Consider the following 11,585-nt stretch of genomic DNA (forward strand, 5'->3'; position numbering starts at 1 on the left):
ATTTTAGTTTTAGGAATTGCAGCCTGTTCATCAAGGTGACCTCACCGGTGTATAATCCCACTAGCACAGCACCTAGGCAATGGCTCTCTCGCACGGTACCTCGCTCTCCTTTTCACCCTCTCTGAGCTTCCCACGCACAGAACAATTTAAGAATTTGATGCTGGTGAGATATCAAGCAGATGTTTAAGGCTAGTCGTGGGAGATAGGGAGCACATGAAGGAACTCACAACATTTAAGTTTGTTTTTTTATTTGTTTGCTGTGGAATAATCCTCTATACACTGTGAATATGTGTTACTTCCATTGGTTAATAAAAAGCTGACAGGCCAGTAGCTGGGAAGGAAGTCAGACAGGAAAGCCAAACTAAGAATGATGGGAAGAAGGAAGGTGGAGTCAGAGAAACACTAGCCAGCCTCCCAGGAAACAAGACATTCTAGAGACAGGTAAAGCCACGAGCCACATGGCAATACATAGATGAATAGAAATGGGTTTATTTGGGGCTGGAGAGATGGCTCAGAGGTTAAGAGCATTACCTGCTCTTCCAAAGGTCCTGAGTTCAATTCCCAGCAACCATATGGTGGCTCATAACCATCTGTAATGGGGTCTGGTGCCCTCTTCTGGCCTGCAGGCATACATGGAAGGAATGCTCTGTATACATAATAAATAAATATTTAAAAAAAAAAAGAAAAAGAAAAAAGAAATGGGTTTATTTAAATGTAAGAGTTAGCTAGTAACAAGCCTGAGCTATCAACCAAGCATTTGTAAGTAATATAAGCCTCAATGTGGCAATTTGGAAGCAGCCACTAGGACGGAAAACTCCGTCTACATTTGTTTGTTTGTTTATTTTTAATATACTTAATTTTATTTTATGTGCATTGGTGTGAAGGTGTTGGATCCCCTGGAACTGGAGTTACAGAAAGTTGTGTGCTTCCATGTGGGTGCTGGGAGTTGAACCCAGGTCCTCAGAAAGAGCAGCCTGTGCTCTTAACCACTGAACCATCTCTTCAGCCCAACATTTAGTTTTTTATGACAAAGTTTCATATCATTTTTGCATGCACTGAAGACGACGTACCTTATAAGTTCAAGGGTGATTGTTGGGCCAGTCTTGTGTTCTTCATGCTCAGAGCTCATATGGGCTTCCTGTGAGCTAGAGGGCCGGTTTCTTTGAGAAGTCAGGAGGTCATGGGTCCCTTTAAGCTGAAACCATAATGCTCAAATGCATTTTTCCTTCCAGGGAGCTCTTCCCATTCCATTATGTGCCCCCCCCCAACAACCAGTTATTATTATAAACAACACTTGTTATTCCATGGTGAGAAATGACAGGGTGCTGTCTATAGATATAAGCTATCCCCCACCCCACCCCCAACCCCGCCTCTCTCTGGTTTCCTTGTTTGGGGTCCTCCAGCTACTCTTTGTGTTAATTATCCTGGAGCCAGTGGTGTGGTACAATCAGGGAGTCCTGGGTTCAATATCCCATCCCCAGCCCCTCCCAAGCTAATTGTTTTCCACTCTGCCTTCCCAGTTCAGCTTCTCTTCTTGTTGTTTATACAGGGATTTCAAAAGCTATCTTCAATCATTTGGGAAGCTATAGACTTAAGCACAATAAAATGTTCTACTTTGGCCAGTATTTCATGTCTCAAACTCCTTCCGTGGCCAGTGCTCTTCAATAATCACCCAGAGGGAACTGTAGAGAGAGGCGTGTTGCTACCCACATCCCTCCAAACCTGATCCTCTTGTAAGATTTTGTCGCTTATCTCAAAGAACAGCATCATTAATTTCAAAGACTCCAAGAAAGAGTGTTCATCTCTAGTCTTCTGTCGCCCTTAGTCTAGCATCCCTTCTAGACAGGATAGGATTATGTCCTTATGTGATATTTATTTGACAGGTTTTCTTTTTTAGCATATTCTATATATAGTATGTGGTTTTGGGAACTCTAATTTTATGCAGAGGACTAACACATATAAAAAGCTGAACAACAGCCCAGCAGTCACCACCAAGTCATAAATAAATGTAACAGATAATACACATTCCCACAGGCTCAATAAGAAGAGGTCAGGAAAGGATTAAAGGGAGGTACCACTCTGTTGCTTAGGAACAGCCTAAGAGATGGAAGATAATTTAAAATGCCTTTCCAAAGAATCCCATAGAATGCTAAAGCTGGGAGAGATACATAAGCGAGCATTTAATTTACTCCGGTTTTACATAAAGGGAATTGAGAGCCAAGCAAGACCAAACGATGAAAGAAAGCCTGCCTTCCCTCGCACAGGCTCTATTGATCCATCCGTCACAGCAGGCAAGGCGGGGGCTCATCACTGGAGGCCTGTAGAACCTGGTAGGAAAGCAACCTGCATCACAGGCACTGGGCGGGGCTGCGATGGGAAGGTGGGAGGACCAGGTGATGGATGCAAGCTTGACATTGCTTCCTCTATTTGCTCTGGAGAAGAGCAGAGTCCAGTGGTTTCTCACCTGTGAAATCGGCACGCCTTGATCCTGTTTCGTGAGTAATCGGGTAGAAGCCCTTATAGCTCCCTGTCTATCCACATCCCATCTGCATACACAGATGTCCAGATAAGAGATGCTCTGGGGAAAGGTGGTGCACACCTGGATTCCTAAGGCTGGATCTAGGACACACACGGAAGTCAGAAGTCACCCACAGAGGAGGATTTTTTCCTCTTGACTCGTACTTCATTTTGTTTCTTCTAGGTTTTTTTTTTTTTTTTTTTTTTTTTGGTTTTTCGAGACAGGGTTTCTCTGTGGTTTTGGAGCCTGTCCTGGAACTAGCTCTTGTAGACCAGGCTGGTCTCGAAAGGGTTTGTTTTATTTTGCTTTGATTTAAAAAAAAAAATAAGTCCAGAGTTGACATAAGCCAGCCTTAGGGTTATTACCCTAGAAGTAATTTAGCTGAAAAGGTAAAGAATAGGGTATGAGTCTGGGAAAATAAAAATAAAAAAGCATTCCTGAAAATGAAACCACATAGATGAATTCGTAGAGAAAACAAAAATACAGGCTGTAGGGAAGGCAAGCAGAATGGGTCACTCTGACCCAAAACACAGAGCTTCCAACCAGGAACCTTCTGGCTACCCGGCATTTTGGTAAATAAATCTATTCCCCTTCTTTAGATTATCAAGGAAAGTAGCTGCACCCTCGTGCCCAGCCTCCCCCCACCTGCCCTCCCTTCCCTCCCTCCCCCATCCAGGCACAGCAAGAGTGTGTGAGCTGGGGGGGGGGCCTGGAAATTAGTGCAGTTTCTCATCTTTGCCTTTGGCTTTTAAAGGAACAGGAAGCAAGCTTGGGAGACATCCAACCCCCCCCCCCCCACTACCTGGACTGTGATGTCAGTCAGCCTGAGGCTGTGTTCCTTATCTTCCCTGGTCCTGGCAGGGCTTGCTTGGAACAACCTGCCCCTAGAGAGGAGCTGTAAAATAATAATAATATGTCGTGTGAAGTGAGATCACAGATATGAAAGCTCTTCTCTGAAGTTAAGGCTTTTTTTTTTTTTCCCAGCCTACAACGCACAGTATTGATATTATTTATTAATGACTGGGTTTGATGCCATCTGTCTCCGGCTCCTAGGCAGATATGCCTTCACGTAAATGACAATCAGTAACATTGTGGCTTACAGACTACCATGGAAGATTAATTGCTAATAAACAAGAATACAAAAATGGACAAGAGTTCTGGCAGTTGCCTCTTCTGGTTCACCACCCAACAAAAGGAATTAAATGTTGATATCTAGCAGATCCCCCACCCCCTTTCTGGTAGAAGAGACAAAAGAATGTGGGAGAAGGTCTGGGAGGAGTGTTTGTACTCTCCTGCCTGCTAAGTGTCAAAGGGGAGTAGATGCTCGCCAAGACTGGGTCCCAGGACTTAAAACTACTAAGCAAGCATCAGTTCCTAAGTCTGTGGGTGAGTGCTGAATCCCCCTGTGAGGTGACAGAGAAAGTAAGCTTTGCTAGTCCTTTGGCTAGTGTGTTGGGGGGGGGGTGGATGCTCATGTTTGCATGAGGGGTAAGGGAGATACATACATGTTGTGTGTGTGTTCACGTAAAGCCTAAAGCCAACCTTGAGCGTTGTTCCTCAGGCGTGGTCCACAGTTATTCTGCTGCTGCCTTTTCTTCTTCCTCCTCCTTCTTGCCTATAGCCAAGCTTACTCCAAACTAACCCATCTTATGACAGCCTTGTTTTCTTTTACTAGAACTTGTCCCTAACTTTGAAAGGAGTCAACCTTCTAAGTAGGTAAACTCTCTATCCTGTGGGCTCCAAAGTACCCCTCAGAACTCTGACCCACCCCCATTCCTCTACAGACTCATGGAGTCCATAAAAGGAAGAGGATTTGGTCTGAGGGGTTTAAATAGCCCATGAATCTTGAGTTGGATCTCAGTGTGGTCCATAGTCTCTACCTTCGACAAAGGTACAGTGAGTTGGGAGGGAACAATGCAATGAGGCCATTTGAAATGAAAGATGTTCAAAATTCATCTGGAGCACACAACTCCTACTTACTAGCTACAACTTCACTTTATTTCTATCCCCTCTGTTGTTCCAGGAGCTAGCTCATTTTTTGTATTTTATTTCTTTTTTAATTGATTTTATTGAGCTCTACATTTTTTTCTCTACTCCCCTCCCTGTCTCTCCCCTCCCCTTCAACCCTCTCCCATAGTCCCCATGATCCCAATTCACTCAGGAGAACTTGTCTTTTTCTACTTCCCATGTAGATTATATCTATGTAAGTCTCTCTAAGGGTCTTCATTGTTGTCTAGGTTCTCTGAGATTATGAATTGTAGGCTGGGTTTCTTTGCTTTATGTCTAAAAGCCACTTATGAGTGAGTACATGTGATAATTGTCTTTCTGGGTCTGGGTTACCTCACTCAATATGATGTTTTCTACATCCATTCATTTGCTTGCAAATATCAAAATGTCATTATTCTTTTTCTGCTGTGTAGTAGTCCATTGTGTAAATGTACCACATTTTCCTTAACCATTTTTTGATGGAGTGACATTTGGGTTGTTTCCAGGGTCTGGCGATGACAAACAATGCTGCTATGAACATAGTTCTGGAGGCAACACAATCCCTGACTTCAAACTCTACTAAGATATACGGTACTGAAAACAGCCTGGTATTGGCATAAAAACAGACAGGAGGACCAATGGAACTGAATAGAAGACCCAGATATTAATCCACACACCTACGAACACCTGATTTTTGACAAAAAAGCAAAAAATAAAAAATGGAAAAAAGAAATCCTATTTAACAATTGGTGCTGGCATAACTGAATATAAACATGTAGAAGAATGAAAATAGATCCATATCCATCCCCATGCACAAAACTCAAGTCCAAATGAATCAAAGACCTCAACATAAAGCCAAACACACTGAACCTCACAGAAGAGAAAGTGGAAAGTACACTTGAAGGCATTGGCATAGGAGACCACTTCCTAAATATAACCCCAGTAGCATAGACAGTGAGAGAAACAATTAATAAATTGGACCTCCTGAAACTGAGAAGCTTCTGTAAAGCAAAGGACACAGTCAACAAGACAAAATGGCAGCCTACAGAATGGGAAAAGATCTTCACCAACCCCACATCAGACAGAGGTCTGATCTGCAAAATATACAAAGAACTCAAGAAATTGGTAGTCAAAAGAACAAATAATCCAATTTTTTAAAAATGGGGTACAGACCTAAATAGAGAACTCTCAACAGAGAAATCTAAAATGGCTGAAAGACACTTAAGGAAATGTCCAACATCCTTAGCCATCAGAGAAATGCAAATCAAAACAACTCTGAGATTCCATCTTACACCTGTAAGAATAGCCAAGATTAAAACACTGATGACAACTTATGCTGGAGAGGGTGTGGGGTAAAGGGAACACTCCTGCATTGCTGGTGGGAGTGCAAACTGGTTCAGCCCCTTTGGATGTCAGTATGGAGATTTCTCAGAAAATTAGGAAACAACCTTCCTCAAGACCCAGTAATACCACTTTTGGGTATATACCCAAGGGACGCTCAATCATAGCTGCATTTTTTTTTTTTTTTTTTTTTTTTTGCCAAGTGTAAAACCGACACACTGTTGTAATTCTTATATATAACACCAGGGGGCAGAAGTGAGCCAGTGAGGAAGGAAAACAACAGTAACGTCTTGCAACCCGAAAATTTGAACCTAAAAGGAAATATCACAGGCTGGCTCGGTTAAAAATCATTTGTATGTTTCTTACTCGTCTAAAATCGGTTACTAGAAGAAAGGGCTCTCCGAGCATATGTTCTCTGCTCTCCGGTAGTGGTCTATTTTCTGTTTTCCCCATTTTTTTCTTTTCTTTTCTTTTATTTATTCTTCTTCTTCTTCATCATCATCATCTTCTTCTTCTTCTTCTTCTTCTTCTTCTTCTTCTTCTTCTTCTTCTTCTTCTTCTTCCTCCTCCTCCTCCTCCTCCTCCTCCTCCTCCTCCTCCTCCTCCTCCTCCTTCTTCTTCTTCTTTTGCGTCCTTCTTTGCCAATCTGTTACAGAAACTTTGAAGCTGGCAACTTCCTCCTGTCCAGTCCAAGTTGAAGTTCCGGACAGAGAGAAGATGGTCCAGTCCCGCGACTGCGCACTGCAAAGGCAAACAAGCACAGCCTTTGTGGAGAACCTAGGATGAGAGCCCGCGCAGAACGGTAGAGAAGAGGGTCTCCAGGGGCTCCTTCGATTGGGAGGAGAGAAGCATGGACAGCTTCTTTCTATAAGGATTCTTTTCATTCCTGTCGGCCTGAAAACTGCGCTCCCCGCTCTCCTCACCCCAACTTCTAAAGAACAAGATGGGCCCACTGCCAACCCCCTAAGCCCTCAAGTGAGCAGGCATGAGCGGGGAAGACAGATGGAAGACAGAGCGGCTGTAAGGGCTGGTCCTCCTGAAAACCAACACCCTGGAGGGGTGTTGGGAAGACCACTCTCCATGGAGCCCCGGAACGCAGCATCCAGAGGGACGGGAAAGCCACTCCCCACAAAAGGCCTTTTGTGTGGCTGTCAGGCAGGGTTGTATTTTTAGACTTAGCTGGGTCTGCCCTGGACTTTCCCCTCCACAGCTGCTGCCGCTGCTTCCCAAAGCCCAGTCTATGGGAGTTGGGCTTTCCTGTACCTTAGTGAGCCTGAATGTGCTGAAGATAACTTTTGACAGAGGCGGAGAAGGGAGGGTCTGCTGGCCTACAGAGTTCTTTCCTCAGCTCCCAGACAAGAGCGACCGTCTTATCTGACCCACCTTGCAGCATCTCGTTACCCCAATCCATCCTAGGACCCCCAGTCCAAATTTGCTCAGGACCAGCGGCTTCGTGGCATCAATCGAGCCCCAGTACATCTTTCTTTCTTTCTTTTTTTTTTTTTTGGTTTTTCGAGACAGGGTTTCTCTGTGGTTTTGGAGCCTGTCCTGGAACTAGCTCTTGTAGACCAGGCTGGTCTCGAACTCACAGAGATCCGCCTGCCTCTGCCTCCCAAGTGCTGGGATTAAAGGCGTGCGCCACCACCGCCCGGCCATCCCAGTACATCTTTCTAAGAGAAAATTTGACTCCATGAGCAAGAAGGAAGCTCAGACCCAAAAACCATACTCAAATCACCTCTCAGTTACTCTGCTGAACGGGCTCTTCCTGCACACTCTATTTTAGAGCTTTTGTTTCTTCCTCCCTCTAAAAATAAATAAGCAAATAAAAGAACACACCCTCTTTGTAGCATTTCCTTCCAACCTGTCACTCCAGACAGACAGACGTATGATCTATACTTCTTATTTTGGCAGTCTAGTTGAGGTCTTCCTGGGGGTGTGGCTTCAAGCCCCCCCCCCCCCCGTTGTATTTTAAAGCCTCCCCTGCAACAGAGGTTACCTGTGGGGAATAGGAGGGCAGGGGAGAGATATTATTTTTACTTTCTACCCTTTGTCTACTGTTTCATCTTGTTTCAAGCTGACCAGGGCGTGTGTCCACTTCTCTTTTCAGCTCCGGGACCCCATCTGGTACAGAACCCTGCAGGCCCTGTGCATGCTGCCACAGTCTCTGTGAGTTCTTATGTGCATTGGTCAGGCTGTGTCTAGAAAGCCTCGCTTCCCTGGTGTCCTCCATCCCTCTGGCTCTTACACTTTTTCTGCTTTCTCTCTGCAGAGTTCCCTGAGCCCCCCCCCGGGGGGGGGTAGATAGAGAGATCCCATTTAGAGCTGAGTGTTCTAAGCATTCTCTCTCTCTCTCTCTCTCTCTCTCTCTCTCTCTCTCTCTCTCTCTCTCTCTCTGTCCCTCCATATTGTCTGGTTGTGGGTCTCTGTGTTAGTTCCCATCGGTTGCAGGAGGTTTCTCTGATGAAGGCTGTCAGGATCTAATACAGAGGAGAGGCAGAAAAAATGGATGGAGATGGGGACAAACTTAAGTGCCCTTGTGATGAGGCGGGGGGGGGGCTGTGATTAGGAAAGCCTAGCCCTGGCATTCTGAAATCTGTGCCAAAGACATGATAGGATCCATGAGGTCGGAGGGCAGACTGTTCAAAGTCCAGTTTACTGGGACTGTGGACAAGAGCATGCCCTAGACAGAAGCCAACTAGGCAGATCCTACGTGAGAAAGCATTCGCATATAAGCTCCATGATAGTTACCTAGGCTTTCTCGAAAGCTCCTGCCATGCCCAAATTCAGTTTAAGAGCAATCTGGTCAGCTAGGCAAGTTCAGGTGACTTCCTCTTTTCTTGATATCCTGTAAGATTAGGGATGTGTGCCAGGCCATTTGGTGGGCAAAATGACACTTAGGACCAAGATGGCCGTTACTATGTGAAATGAGACTTGATGTTTAGTGTCGGGCTTAACTCTCTGGGTGGAGGGGTATCTTCGGGGTGTGCTGAGAAGACTGGAGGAAGAATGGGCTTAGAGGAAAGGGGAGGACACCAGTGTCTGTGGGACTCCCAGTGAAATAGGGTTATTAGGTCAGTGGCTGGAGGCGTGGAAAAAGGAGGTGTGTGCCCAGTTACCTTAGAGCAGGTATTCTTCACCTGGCTAGAACTCGGGGCGGGGGGGGGGTGAACTGGAATGGGAGAGACAGCCTATTTTGATTTCCACAACCTCCCCTATAGCCCATCATAGTCTTCCATGCCTAATGTAAGGAAATTCCTATAGGATAGTAATAGCAATTTCTATGATCTCAGGATCAAAAACAGTCACAGGTTTTTGTATTATGTTTTTATATCACATGTCAGCTGTGGCAAATATCTCTAAGTATCGTTTGTGTCCATCACTAATTTAAAATGCTAGTAATTGGACCTGATACTGGATCTAAGTACTATGATGTGTACAACATTGGTATATTTACATGGAGTAGCATAACAAAATTTATTATTTTGAAAACTGTATTTCAAACAAATGGTATCTTTCATAACGCTTTGTGTTTCGTTTTGTATGGTAAGAAGAGTTCTGAGAGGTGAGTCAAAGGTTTCAGCAGACTGTCAAGTGTTTTAGTCATAGCAGCGCATAAACGGAGAAAAGCTCTGCAATGCCGGGAGAATCATTTACACCATAACGCCCAGAGATGAGGGCTGAAGACAAAGGGGAGAAGCTAGAGGACTCACGCTGGCGGAGTGACCACATGAGCGACAGCAGCAGGTTCCGACACACACCGAGGATGACAAAGAGATCGTCTGTAAAATGCCTGTCACATGGTGCCCATAGACAGACATTTGGGCCATCGGCAGGAATGTAGAGCAGCCATGGGGGAATCTACAACAACTGCTCAAACTTACCACAAGCTAATAGGCAACCAAGAAAGAGTATGCAAAATGGGAAGGCTGAGAGGGCTGGACGCAGTGACACAGATGTAAGGAAATCTCCAGAGAGGGCAGACAGTCAAATAATCCAAGGTAAGGCAGGAGAAGCAATAGAAGTGGCTACAGAGGTAAGGACTCCCTGCCAGATGTGGCAGGCGGCAGAGGTAAGGACTCCCTGCCAGATGTGGCAGGCGGCAGAGGTAAGGACTCCCTGCCAGATGTGGCAGGCGGCAGACAAGACTCAAGTGGCTCTGGGGGAGAGCTTTCCTAAAGCTGCAAGGAAAGGAATTCCAGCGAATTAAGGGAATTAATCGGAACAATAAAGTAGAAGCCTTGTTCAAGATTTATAATAAGCTTGGTGCGGTCCTAGCAGCTCTGGAGGAGAAGGTAGGTGTTCATCTTGCTCGAGCCCAGGAATTGGACCTCAGTCTGGGCGACTATGAAATCTGGAAGGATGGACAGGAAACACGGTATGAGAAAAGAGTAATGGACGACAAGACTTAAAGTGGGGGAAAGGTAGAGGCGACTGGGAAATCTCTGAAACAGTTGTGCACAGCAGGCAGAAAGCAGGGCGGGCAGAGCCAAGAGCAGTGAAAGGAGGCCTTGTCTTCTAGGTGGATGGATAGGTGGGGCAAGCAGGTGGCAGGGACCCTCGGGCTACGAGTGAGGGTAGGGAATATGGGCACCTATTCCTTTTTATTAGTCTAGATAGACTTGACCTTACCTAAATCCAGATAAAAGGAAAAACAAAGAAAGCTGGGCTTTACAACTGCAATACCAACACTTAGCAGGCCCAGGTGGGAGGTGAGTTCAAGATTAGCTATAAAGTGAGAACCTATCTCAAAACAAAAGAAAAGAAGTAGGAGCCGGCTGTGGTGGCACATAGCTTTAATCCGGGCACTGGCAGGCAGATCATTGGGAATTGAAGGCCAGCATGGTCCGCAGAGTGAGAGCCTGTGTAAAGGAACAGAAGTGGAGAAGGCCTTGTCCTGGTCCTTTTCACTCAGTGATTGAGGGCTGTGAGGCCTCCCGTGCACTTAGAGAGGAAGGCCTGCTAAAGAAGAGAACAGAGTTGAACAAATAAAGGCTCTGGGCAAAACAAATATTTATTTAGACTGAGAAAAGATATCACACAAATTACAGATGTTTAAGAAGATAAATTTCACAGACTTTATGAAAATCATAAAATAAGATTTCATCTATGGACACATTTCTGTAGAACTCACACACCCCCATTCTTGGCTGTATATTTTGATCCCTTCTAAACAACAATTTTTGCAAAACTTCCTAATGGTCAGGTGGATAAAACAGTATTTCTCCTGACATGACTGGCCAACATTTTGTACATTGGTGTTTGACATTCAGTAAGCACACAACTTCACACGTTTTAGGACAAAATCTCACCATGCCGTCCTAGTTGGCCTAGAACTTAATATCTAGACAATATTTCTGTGTTTCCAACTCAGCTTCCTTTTACCTAGATCCCCAAGTGCCTTTGGTCACCTCGGTGTTAGCAAACAACTGAACCGTGTCTTAACCAACTGTAACTCAGTGCTCTCATTGGACAACATGAGAACTCATTGTTAGGGTGTCTCGGGGCCTGGAAAGAAACAAGAAAGTGTAAGGCTTTGCCTTCATGGAAAATCCTCTGCCTCTAGGGATGGGCTGAGTATGGATGGCCATGAAAAAACCAGGATTTAAAATAATAGAGTTGGTAATTACACAGGGCCTACCAGGGGAAACTCCCCTTGTGAGCACAATCACTTAATCCTACTGTGGTTTGGATTCAGCTGGTCTGCCTAAGGTTTGTGTGTACACATTGGTCACCAATGTGA

Source organism: Chionomys nivalis, chromosome 10 (genome assembly GCF_950005125.1).
Source record: "Chionomys nivalis chromosome 10, mChiNiv1.1, whole genome shotgun sequence".
Classification (NCBI taxonomy): domain Eukaryota; kingdom Metazoa; phylum Chordata; class Mammalia; order Rodentia; family Cricetidae; genus Chionomys; species Chionomys nivalis.